The sequence below is a fragment of the Phoxinus phoxinus genome (genome assembly GCF_949152265.1).
Source record: "Phoxinus phoxinus genome assembly, chromosome: 18".
NCBI classification, from domain to species: domain Eukaryota; kingdom Metazoa; phylum Chordata; class Actinopteri; order Cypriniformes; family Leuciscidae; genus Phoxinus; species Phoxinus phoxinus.
In genome coordinates this window covers 15,576,359-15,590,020 of record NC_136893.1, presented here as the reverse complement: position 1 = coordinate 15,590,020, position 13,662 = coordinate 15,576,359, and positions in this window count along the sequence as shown.

Here is a 13,662-nt window from a genome sequence, read left to right as displayed (position 1 = left end):
GTATATGCTAGTATTGCATTCAATATTTTAATTTATATTTTCAGTTTTATTTTAAGTTTTAGTAAAGCTTTTGTGATTTTAATAATAGTTTTTATTTCCATTTAGGTTTCTTTTATTGTTTAGTACCTCAACAAACTTATTTTAGTTAGTTGTAATATATTTTATATAATTTTATTTCAGCTTTTTTTTTTTTTTTTTTTTTTATTACCAAAAATTCATATTCTATGTCTAAGTGGAAGACTGCCAGAGGGAGGCACTAGTAGAAAATCCCTCACGCTTGACCGAGAGTCGAATAATACATTTGTCACCTCGTGACTCATGATGTCTTCGGCTATAATAACCACTTAACACATCAAATCGTTCTCTAGATCATTCTTGCGATGCCGAATGACCAGAGACTCTGGCGGTCTTCCACTTAGTCATAGAACCACAGTTACGTTCGTAACCAGCGTTTCATTTCCTTTTGCTCCAGACCGTCAGATGCAGTGCTGAAAGCACTAGTGGAAGACGAATACCTACGCAGTCACGAGGAATCACCTTGCGAAACATCCAGGCAGGCAGATACACTGCAGCGCACACCGCTGGCAAGGAAGTCACATTTAATCTGTAGAAATGTGCAGGCTGAACCCCAAGTTGCTGCAGAACAAATTTCAGAAGGCGATACTCCTCTGAACGCTGCCCAATATGTTGCCAAAGCACGTAGAATGACCGTGAATAGAGGACACAGACGATTAGCTCCTTTCAGAAAAGCAACAATCAGCCAGTCAGACCCAAGTGAAAAGTCACTAAACTCTGATCGTGAGCTGCTAAAGCCTCCACATACACCTTTAGTGTGGATGTAGAACGCCCAAGTTCCAAAAGAAGTTGCAGAACATCCAAAATGCATCCAACTGAGCAGTGATGATCAACATCACGGCTAGAACACCAGTCAGAGAACATCTTCCATTTACAAGCATACAACTTTTGCGTGGATGCCGCACGTGTACTCAAAACAGTGTCCCTGCCTGGTCCTCTGAACACTCCAAGAGAGTTCTGGTGGCCTTGATCACGACACCCACAGTTTCAACTGATCTGGATGTGGGTGCCAAACTCTTCCTTCTAGCAGGCTCAGGAGGTCTGGTCTGTTGGGCAGATGACAAGATGGTCCTATTATCAGTGAAAACAGAGTCTAAAACCATGCATGGCCTTGCAGGCCAATAAGGATCCACTAACAGCAGACGATAGCCGGAGTCACGCACTCTGCAAAGAGTCCTCCAAATCAGTGGTAACTGGGGGGAAAGCAAATAGTGTCAAGTCTGGCCAGTCGTGGGCTAATGTATCCAGACCCAAAGATCCCAGTTCGTCCATCAGGGAAAACCAACGAGGGCAGTGAGACGTTTGACTGTCCGCGAACACATCTACCGCTGCGCCATACGTCCTCCATATCATTAGCACCGCTTCTGAGTGTAGAGTCCAATCTCCCTGCGACCCGCGGTCTGGTAGATAAACTGCTTGGATGGACAGCAGATTGACCTGGGCCCAAATAAGCCGGTTGTGAGCTACCTGAAGCGCACTCTGTGACCTTGTGCCTCCCTGATGGTTGATATAAAAAACAGTCACCTTGTTGTCTGTGCACACCAAAACATTGTTTTCCCCTGAGAACAGTTTGAAAGTGAAGAAGTGTAAGAAACAACGCTGTCAACTTTAGGACATTGGTGTGTTCTGTGAGCAGAAACCCTCTCCAAGCGAGAACTGCAAGTGCCAGGCTCGTCCGAGAAGACTGACACCCGTCCTTATGACCTTCCACTGTGCAGGTGGTACTTCCAATGGTACTCCTCTGACGAGAAACTCCTGTGACCAGATGCTAGGGCTCACATACAACAATGTGTGACTCTGATTTTCTTGTATTTGTCTCCTATTGGACACAGACGTTTTTGAATGAGCCATCGTCAGACAGGTCTGAGTAGACGGATTAATGTGCTTGATCCACTGCTTAATTAATAATTAATTATAATTCATTACATTTATATGTGGCAGTTTGAGACTTTAGGTGAATTCCGACTACGCCACCCGGATGTAATCCGGGAACCCAGAAATAGTTTGAGTACATAAAGCACACAGGTACGCAATGGCTGAGTCAGATACCAGACAATGGTGAAAGTACAAACAGTTTATTCAAAAAAAACATAATTTACTAAACACACTTTTTAATAAAGAATCTTAAAACCAGACACGTCACACATGTCACACATTACACACACACACACACACACACACACACACACACACCACTTCAGAACCTGGGGAATTTGTCCTGGATATCAGATCAACACGTCTGCCAATCTTCAAGGTCTGCCAAGCCTGCTGCAACACCTCCACGCTTGTATCGCTGTTAAAATATAACATTAAGTTAAGGAGATGATCCTCCCACTTTAATCGTTAGCTTAGGCATAAGAGAATATCACATACCTGTGGTAAATGACTCACGGTGCTCAATGCACTCAATAGCGTGCTAATAAAGAAAAACTCGTAGTGATATCTGTTTGCCTCTCATGTCTGCCAGTCTCCTCTGCCGCACTGCAAAGTAAACGAGTCCCAAAATCACCCTTCCTAATCCGAACATTCAAGATGCGTTAGACACAGAAAGCCCTTACCTCCTGAACCGAAAACGGCGCCCCGAAAGTGACGTCACTTCCCCAAAACGGAATAAACGCTCACCCAGATGTCCGTCGCATCTCTTTTTATCCTCGCGGAAACGCCATATTTGGGAATTAACCCCATGATGGCTAATCACATCACCACAATCTACCCCCCCATTAATCATCGTAGTCCCGACGATGAGAAAAAAACTACTGGTCCCACGGTCTGAACCAGACCAGGTCCAAACCAGAACTGGCAGAAATCTGATGGACTTCACTTCCTGCCGCTCGCGGCAAGTGGTGCCGATTGGAGTGCTGACCTGCCCCAACACGGCCCGTTCTTCTTGGGGCATCCCCTAATGAAGCGGGCGGCCCCGAAGCTATAGGCTCCGACTCTAACCGAGGGTCAGCGCCATGTCCTCCCACTAAAGGCTGGCCAGTGGATTCTTCCACTTCCGGAGCTAGGCTGACCCTGGCCTCCAAGCGGGCTCTACCCCCCTCTACACCTCCTTGAGTACCCGACGGGGCCGCTACCACCACACGGGCCAAGTCCCCGTCATCCAGCTCGTCTTCTATCTCCAGAGGGGATGATGGTTCGACCTGCCCTACTAAGGGCTCGGTACAAGCTGGATTGTTCGGATTACGAGGTTTCAAGGACGCCCGGTGAACATGACGAACCTTCTCAAGGTCCTGTACCGGTGCAATTGTATACACTGACCCGCCATCTCGTGGAGTCTTGACTACCTTGTATACCGTCGAGCTCCAAAGGTCCTGGATCTTATGACGTCCCACGAACCCATGCTTGCGCAGATAGACCAACTGACCCTTGGATAATGGCTGTTCCCTTACTTGGCGATCGTGCTTAGCCTTACGATGTTGGGCTGCCGCCTGCAACCGCTCACGGGCGCCATCAAAAGCTACTCGAAGCCGGGATTGATGCTCTTCCACCCAATGGTGGACCCTACCAGCCACCGGCTCCTGCACCCGACCCAGCAGGAAATCCACCGGCAATCGAGGTTCCTGCCCAAACATCAAATAGTAAGGGGCTTCTCCAGTGGCTTGGTGGGGAGTGGTGTTATAGCAAAACAATACCTGGGGCAAACAAGATGCCCAGTCCCTCTTTCTTCCGGTGGGCAAAGTCCGCAACAAATTATGCAAGGTACGGTTAAACCGTTCGCACTGGCCATTGCCGGCTGGATGGTATGGTGTTGTGCGGGACTTGTCCACCTGGTAGAGGTTACACAACTGCTGAATAAGACGAGACTCAAAATTTCGGCCCTGATCCGAATGGATTCGGCCAGGGACCCCAAACTTATAAAACCACTCACCCACCAAGACACGGGCCACGGTCTCCGCCTGTTGATCCCGAGTAGGGACTGCCATCGTAAACTTGCTAAAAACGTCTGTCATCACAAGTACGTTTTCTTGCCCAGAATGAGAGGGTTCCAAGACTGTGAAGTCAAGGGCCACGATCTCGTTTGGACGAGAGGCCAACAAGTGTGCCATATAACTCCGAGCAACTGGTGCAGCCCCCTTGGCCTGTTGACACCGCTCACACTGCTGTACCCATTGGGTTACGTCAGCAGACATCCCTGGCCAGTAGCATCGTTGTCGCACTAACTCCAGGGTGCGTTCGATGCCCTGGTGCCCATGGCCCTGATGTAATTGGGTCAGTACCTCCGCTTGTAACACAGCGGGCAGCACCAGTTGGAGCACCTCCTCACCACCATCGGGACGACGGACCCTTCGATATACCAGACCTTCCTGTTCTTGTAGACGGTCCCACTGCCGAAGTAATATTAACGCCAGATTAGGTAAAAATCGTCTCTCCTGGGGCCCTGGGCCTTGTCCTTGACGCCAATACCTAAGGGCTACACTGATAACCGGGTCCTCCTCCTGGAGAGCCACCAATTCTGGCCCGGATCGAGCTGGCATAGCCTGCACAGCTCTCACCGCAGTGGATCCAATTGGGCCTACACCCGCTGCGCGCCGCAGCAGCTCAGGAACCAGCATACCTGACTGGCTATTATCCCCGGTGGACTGTTCCACCGAAGGTAACCGTGATAATGCGTCCGCATTTTGATTAGACCTACCCGATCGATACTGCACTACAAAATCAAAAGCCGCTAATTCGGCTGCCCATCGCTGTTCGGTGGCGCCCAATTTTGCAGTGGCTAGATGGCTCAGTGGATTGTTGTCGGTCCGGACAATACATCGATGACCCAGCAAGTATTCGCGGAATTTTTCCCCCATAGCCCATTTTAAGGCCAAAAACTCAAGCCGCATCGAACTGTATGTGGCAGTATTACGCTCTGCTGGTCGAAGACTTCGGCTAGCATAAGCCACTGGCCTCACCTTACCATCGACCTCTTGTGAAAGCACTGCCCCCAGCCCTACATGGCTGGCGTCAATCTCTAAGATAAACGGAAGTTTGAAATCCGCATAAGCAAGAACCGGCGCGGTAGTGAGTTTCTGCTTCAAAGTGTGGAACGCTTGATCGCATTGTTCTGACCACCATGGCGCTAATTCCTGCCTCCGACTACTCCCCTTCCCCTTATTTGCCTCAGTTACCAGCCGATGTAACGGAGCTGCTACCTGAGCAAACCCTTCTACAAACCGCCTATAGTAGCTAACAAACCCCAGAAAGGTCCGCAGCTCTGACACAGTCTTAGGACAAGGCCACTGTGCTACGGCCTCCACCTTTCCTGGGTCCGTAGCCACTCCCTGGGACGATATGACATGTCCCAAGTACTGCACCTTTTCCTTAAAGAACGCGCATTTTTCCAGCTTCACTTTGAGGCCAGCGGCTCGCAGGCGAGCCAGCACCATCCTCAACCTCTGCAGCTGGGATTGGACCGATGAGGAGTACACGATAATGTCGTCAAGATACAATAAGACAGCCTGATGACGCTGGTCGCCAAAGAGCCGCTCCATCAAACGCTGGAAGGTACCGGGTGCATTGCACAGGCCAAAGGGCATACGATTCCATTCGTATAACCCAAAGGGTGTGCAAAAGGCGGTCTTATAGCGATCGGATTCAGTAACAGGGACCTGATTGTACCCGCTGGCCAGATCTAATGTAGTGAACCAGCGGGCCCCTGTTAAAGAATCCAATGTTTCCTCGATTCGGGGCAACGGAAACGAGTCTCTTCGAGTCTTAGAATTGAGTTGACGGTAGTCTACGCATAAGCGCAGGCTACCGTCCTTCTTCTTTACTAATACTACCGGGGAGGCATATGGACTGCAACTCTCCTTGATCACTTGTGCATCCAAAAGCTGACCAATATGGGTCTTAACCAACTCATATTCCGATGGGGGGATTCGTCTATAGCGTTGTCGGACTGGAGTTTCATCCAATAGAGGGATGTCGTGAGACAACAGGTTAGTGCAACCAAGGTCTCCCTCGCCAGTGGAGAACACACTCTGGAACTCCCAAAGGAGAGCCCTTACCTGTTCCTGCTCTTCGTCCGACAACCCTTGCAGTTCTACCTTGTCAACGCATCCCACCTCTGACACAGCAATCCCATCACAGGTTACGAGCCTAGCAGTATCAGTCGAAACCTCCTTCAACCCTACCGGAGGATCCACAAAATACACCTCCTGCAGCTTACCTAGGATTGTTGTAGGATATAAAACCGCGTCAATTAGACCGACATTAACCACGGGTACCAAAACTGTACCCCCGCTCACGCGCACTAAAGACGGAGAGGCTAATAAGCCCACGGGTAACCCGGTCTCAAGGGGCTCAAATAACACGGTCTTACCACTAAACACGGACGAGCACGTAGCAGCTACAAATTTCAGAGTGCCACCGGGAACCCGACACACTCGACGGCCACGGATTTTGGTATTACCTCCGCATGGAAGAACGCCATCCACTTTTTGACAGGCTTGGAAGGCCTGGGATAATCCCGCATCCCGCGCTACTAATGGTAGATCGAATAAGGCTGCTCCGTGTTGTCCGAAGAGCTCACTATAGCAACGACTAAGAACATTCATCCCCAGAATACCCGGAGTACTCGGATTAGCGCCTGGGGGGTCGCGAACTACCAGTATTCCACAACCGGATACGGTGCGACCACACAGTCCAATGTCTAATTCCATATACCCAATGTATGGAATTTCCAGTCCATTGGCGGCTCTGAGGCGCAACCAGTGGCATGACTGCAACCGATCCTGGCCCCATGGTTCAAAACACGACCTAAAACAGCTCTCTGTAATGGTTGATACCATGGAGCCAGTATCTATCAGGCAGGGCACTGAGACACCCCCGATCGTAACAACAAGGTGTGGGCAAGAGGAGACTAGACGCGACGTGGAGAGACCATCAGAAAAGATACGAGAGCCATTCGTAAACCCAACCGGACTGTGGCTCTGCAGCCCGGTGGGGACTAGTTTTCCGACGGGTTGGAGAAGCCAGACCTCATGCCGCTGGATAACGAGTCAACGGGGGGATGAGTTGGAGGGCCAGGAGGGTGAAATTGCCGAGTACAATCTCGAGCAAAATGACCAGGCTGCTGACACCGTCGGCAAACCAGGGATGCAAAACGTGGTGAACGACCGCGAAACTGGGGGCTTTGGCTACGGGCTAGAACCTGAGTAAGTTGATCAATTTGCTTTTGCTGCTGCTGCAACATTTCCCGTAATTCACCTAATTCTGATGAACGCCTCCCATGTTCGGAATTTATCCCCATATCGCCTTGAACCCCAAATTGATTCCCGTGCACCAAAGGTGCCGATTGACTCCGGCCCCTAGCACCGCCTGGCATCCCCTCTCGTTCCCAGCGAATGGCTTCCTTTCGAACCTCCAAAAGTGTTGCAGCAGGCTGACGCCGCACTAGCTGTTTTAATTCTCGGCGTAACGCATTATCCAACACGCATTCAATGAATTGATCCCTCACTATGACATCTGCATTCAAAATAGCATGCGGTGACTGTTGTTTAAGTTTATCGAACAGACCCAAAAGTACGAGGGAAAATTCTTGTAAAGTTTCTCCCTCCAATTGTCGCCGCGAGTAAAAAGCCTCTTGAAGTGCAACATACGATACTGCACAACCATACAGCTCGCGCAGTGCTGAAATTATTTTTATTGGGTCATCTCTATCCCTACTTGGTCGATATTTAATTTCGTCTCTAGCCTCTCCTTCGAGATGATCGAACAAAAAGAAAGCTTTTTCAACAACAGTCATGGTCCGTATGCGCATACACGCCTCTGCTTCTTCGATCCATTCTTCAACGCCTATACCAGATCTACCGTTGAATTTTGGACAACGGCGTTCTCGCGGCACGAACACGAAGCGTTCGACGGTACCAACATTTGAGTCGACGGAACTAGGTGTTACCGGTCGCGAAGCACCACCAGAGGCTGCGCCAGGATCAAGCAACTCAACCGGTGCCCGCTCCTGTCGCAGTCTCTCATTGTCAGCCTTTAACTGAATCACAAGCTCCCTCATTTCCTGTAATTCAGCCTCCATAATTAAATACTATAGGGGGGGGGGCACTTACCAGGCAAATCCACTGTATTGTCACCACTCGTACAAAACACACACAAAAACAAACGAAAAAAAAAAAACAATCACTGTGTCTGAATCTGTCCGACAGCCACAACACCCTGCCGACTATACGCCAAATGTGGCAGTTTGAGACTTTAGGTGAATTCCGACTACGCCACCCGGATGTAATCCGGGAACCCATAAATAGTTTGAGTACATAAAGCACACAGGTACGCAATGGCTGAGTCAGATACCAGACAATGGTGAAAGTACAAACAGTTTATTCAAAAAAACATAATTTACTAAACACACTTTTTAATAAAGAATCTTAAAACCAGACACGTCACACATTACACACACACACACACACACACACACCACTTCAGAACCTGGGGAATTTGTCCTGGATATCAGATCAACACTGCAACCACTCGTGCTCTCTCACAACACTCACTGTGAACACTGCAGACTGTCAATCAAACCACCACCACACCCAGAAGACTTCAGGAACCACGAATGGCCCCAGATTCTGAAGGGAGAAAACAAAGAATATTCAAATACAAAAAAATAATACACGAAACATGCACTCTCACATCAAGGTTGTCAAAGAAGCATATACAAATCACCCGCACGGCCAAACAGGCCAGTTTCTCTGTAATGACCGTGCTCAGCACGTTAGTGGGAGATTCTAGACCACCCCACAAACTTCCTGACAGAGAAATGAGCGACAATGTCACAAACAGTAGATCAGTTCATCACACCATAATGAATGCAGAATTCGGCTTAAACACCCATATATAAACTATATAAATACAAGGGTGACATAGAGAATTTGTCAGTGTGCAATTATTTCCCCCCCAACCTCAGTTCAACAGTCGAGGAATACTGTCACATTAAGGATCAATTTTAGAAATATCCAGGCCGGCTGTACGTTCGACGCGTGTTTCGATCGACTTGAATACAATCCACAACCGGATGGAAGCAGTCTGTTGAAATCATAGACAGTATATAAGATGGACACAGCGACCCCATAGACTTCAACGGAGAAAAGTGAAGCCCATTTGAAGCACTCACTTCCTGATCGCCAGGCGAACTGCGCAGGCTCAAACTGAGCTTGAACACGTGAGCAACGTGTCTGACAGCTGTCAGTATTCTAGTAGCTGTGCGGAGAGAAATCTGAATCATTCCCTTCCGAATCTCGCAGAGACGGAGAGCGTGAGTATTAGCTGTCCACGAGCTAGCAGCAGGATCAACTTTATCACTCTCTGTGGGCTACTCCCTTCACTTTATCGGACTTAATGCCTCCACGTTCCCCCGATTGCCTGCGAACTTCTACGCCGGTCTATACGGTAATTTCTCTACAGTGCGACAGAGAGTCGCGTGAGTTATGACGCAATCGTTAGCCTATTTTTACAAAAACTGCTTCTACGGGGCCATAACGTAAGGTACAAGGTAATGGAGCCTTTTATACATTGTCGAGTTTCTTTAGAAATAAATAATGGACAAATGGAGTCTTTGGACGCCTCAGATGTAAAGTTATTCGCTGTCAAAGTGACGCAAAAATGAATGGGAGTCAATGGAATGCTAACAGCAGGTGAAGTTCTGCTACAATGGCGGCGCCCGCGGAGGCTTCAGTTTCCGGCGGATGGATTACCCCCTTGGTTGAAATAGAATACAGCTTCTCAGATAAAAGTAGACAGTTTGAGCAAGAGACGGAAATGAGGGCGAGCACGGTAATTTATACGTGAAACGCCACCCCATCCACTTCAGGGTCGTTTAATATCACACGTAAACAAACAGTCAGTAAGTAGCGTGAGCTAGGGTTGCCAACTTTGTCACTATGAAATGAGGGACAAAAGGTGGGCTGGTTTTGTGCGAAAATACAGTGTATGATTTTTAGCCATTTGTCATAATGATAGCTAACTTAATAAAATATTAATACATAACTCTCGTGCCATGGCAAGTACAGTAGGTTTAATCTTAGTTTGTTCATTTACAGCAGTGTTAACACAGACAAATAGTAAAGGTAATAGGTAATGGTTCAATTAAAAGACTAAGACAAAAAACTTGTGACTCCTTCACTATAGGTTAGAAAAATTCATGTTAATCTTGCATGTGACAAACTAAAAATAACATAGCGTCTGTATGCTGTATTTTTGCAGCATCAAATAGGAATCAAATAGCAGACTCAGAACATGCAACTTCTGTGCACACAAACAGTGGTGGGGAATAAATGCTTATGAATAAATGCTTCACATTCTTACCTCCCAATTTTTATTGTAGCTGCACAGTCTTTTCTTTTTTGCAGGTTTATCCATATTTTATCCACATGCCAAATCGATTATCGACTTTTTTTGTGTGTGTGTGGAGGAATTGGCGCATTTACAACGTATACTGATGCGCGTGAGAGGAGGGGGGCTGTGATTGGATGATCATGATAGGTTAGGTGTGACGTGTTGGGTGTGTGTGTCTGTCAGCGACGGTGATCATTCTCAAGTGTCGTGATCAGCCCTGCTCGCTGCTGTTGTATCAGTGGTTAGATCAGCGTAGTAGTAAAAAACGGGACAAGTGAGGTCCCGTACGGGACAAATCAATTAGGCTCAAAATACGGGACGTCCCGCCTAATTCGGGACAGTTGGCAACCCTAGCGTGAGCCGACAGCGTCTGCCAATCTTCAAGGTCTGCCAAGCCTGCTGCAACACCTCCACGCTTGTATCGCTGTTAAAATATAACATTAAGTTAAGGAGATGATCCTCCCACTTTAATCGTTAGCTTAGGCATAAGAGAATATCACATACCTGTGGTAAATGACTCACGGTGCTCAATGCACTCAATAGCGTGCTAATAAAGAAAAACTCGTAGTGATATCTGTTTGCCTCTCATGTCTGCCAGTCTCCTCTGCCGCACTGCAAAGTAAACGAGTCCCAAAATCACCCTTCCTAATCCGAACATTCAAGATGCGTTAGACACAGAAAGCCCTTACCTCCTGAACCGAAAACGGCGCCCCGAAAGTGACGTCACTTCCCCAAAACGGAATAAACGCTCACCCAGATGTCCGTCGCATCTCTTTTTATCCTCGCGGAAACGCCATATTTGGGAATTAACCCCATGATGGCTAATCACATCACCACATATATAAGGCTTTTCTCGACACTCAAAGCGCTTTACATATAAGGCGCCACCTTGGAATTATAAGGTTCTAACTGCATTCTGACTGGTTTTGAGATATTGAGCTTTGAAGTTTTTGCATTCCATTCGACTGTGTAGAAAGAACCTTTTTGTTTTCTAAATAAAAAGATCCAAAATGTACACAACTTAAAAAACAACATCACATAGTGTAAATAAGTTGTCACAGAATAAGAATATGTGAATAACTCAATTTTGACAAAAATGTCAGATAGAACCTTATAATTCCAAGGGGACAAAGGGGGAATCTCCTCAACCACAACCAATGTGCAGCATCCACCTGGATGATGCGACGGCAGCCATATTGCACCAGAACGCCCACCACACACCAGCTTATTGGTGGAGAGGAGACAGAGTGATGAAGCCAATTAGTATAATGGGGATGATTAGGAGGCCATGATGGACAGAGGCCACTGGGCAAATTTGGCAAGGATGCCGGGGTTACACCCCTACTCTTTCGAAAGACTGGGATTTTTTGTGACCACAGAGAGTCAGGACCTCGGTTTAACATCTCATCCGAAGGACGGTGCTCTTTGACAGTATAGTGTCCCCGTCACTACACTGAGGTGTTAGGACCCACACAGACCACAGGGGGAGCACCCCTGCTGGCCTTACTAACACCTCTTCCAGCAGCAACCTGGTTTTCTCAGAAGGTCTCCCATCCAAGTACTAACCAGGCTCAGCCCTGCTTAGCTTCAGTGGGCAACCAGTCTTGGGCTACAGGGTGATATGGCTGCTGGATTGGTTGGTGGGGTGATGCTGCACAGACAAGCCAGTCATCCAGGTATGGCAACACTCTCATGCCAGACCTCTGGAGTGGTTCCAACGCTGCCTAGAGAAACTTTGAGAAAACTCTTGGTGCCAGAGCCAGGCCAAACAGAAGAACCCTGAACTGAAATATTTGATCCATGAATGCAAATCGAAGGAATCGCCTGTGTTCTGGAACAATTGGAACATGAAACTAGACGAAACTAATCTTGTGGCATAACGACCTGTAACACATCGGTTGTTCATAGCATTCGTAACAGCAAAAACTTTAGAAACCAATTCAGATTTCTTAGATCTAATATCTGTCGAAACCCGCCATTTTTTTTTGCAACCAGAAAATAAATGGACAAAAATCCCCCAGGATGAACTTGGGGGTCGACTAATTCTATGTCACCCTTGCGCAACAACATCTGAACTTCGTGTGCATGTGCCTCTAACTGGTGTGGATTGTGAACTATTGCACGTCTCACCACAGTATGAACAGGAAGTTTACAGCGAAACTGTATACGGTACCCTGTCGACATGGTATTTTGTTATTGATCTCCAATGATCCAGGTGACTATCCGTGAAACAGCCCACTGTCAACCCTTCCGCGTCAGTGGTCCCGTGAACGCTTTCTGTAGAGGTGGGGGGACGTTGTTGGGGGCCTGGGTGTCGTGCTTGAAAATGAAGTCCACGCGGCTGAGTCCCACCATGTCTGTAGCATATTGTAGCTTTAATACAGCGTCTGTTTGTACAAGAATAAAGTTCAACATAAGCTTATACTATCTTAAACACGAATCGTTGTCATGCGGTGAATCCGGCCAATCGTGAAACAGCTGTCTCGTCATCAGCGCTCTTGCAGCCGCTCTTAAGAAGCTGCGCTGGGTGAGTTCTCCGGCTGTTCTCGAAACGCTCTTGCAGTACTTTGATACCATATGTCACAATCACGTGGTGTTGGCGCTGTCTCAAATAGGACAAAATTTCTAACCGGCATGCACTACTTCTAGTCAGCCGCCGATCGGTCTGCACAGAGCTGCATGAAGTCGAACAAGCCTTAGGCCCCGATCACACCTGACACGTTTTTCAGGTTCAAAAACGCGAGGCGCACAGCACACAGCACTGGCCAATCACACAGAACGAGCAGTGCGCTTTGTTTTTTATGTTGCTAGGCAACCACCGAAACAGCTGTCCTGTCAGTCAAGTAAACGTCAAATCAGCTTTTTATTTACTTTATGTTAACATTGTGGTATTTACGGTCCATGAAGTCGTTAGCTCCTGGTAACCTGCGAGAGCACCACAAGTTTATCCTCTATCGCACTCTCCGGGTGTTCAAGGCAACTGTAGCTTTCATCACCACAACAGATGGCCCGCCTCTCCATTCATTCAATTGGACAGTGGGGAAAAACGCAAAGACGTCGGGCACTTTTTCCGCTCCGAGTTGATTTGTTTTCAACTTCAAAAACGCGAGGCGCAGCGGGCGGTAAAACGCGAGGTGCCTGGGGCGCATAAACCGCGCGCAGAATGCTCACTGCCATAGGAAAACAATTGAAAAAAGGCGCCTCTCACTGCAAAAAACGCGTCAGGTGTGATCGGGGCCTTATGCAACACAGGCACCT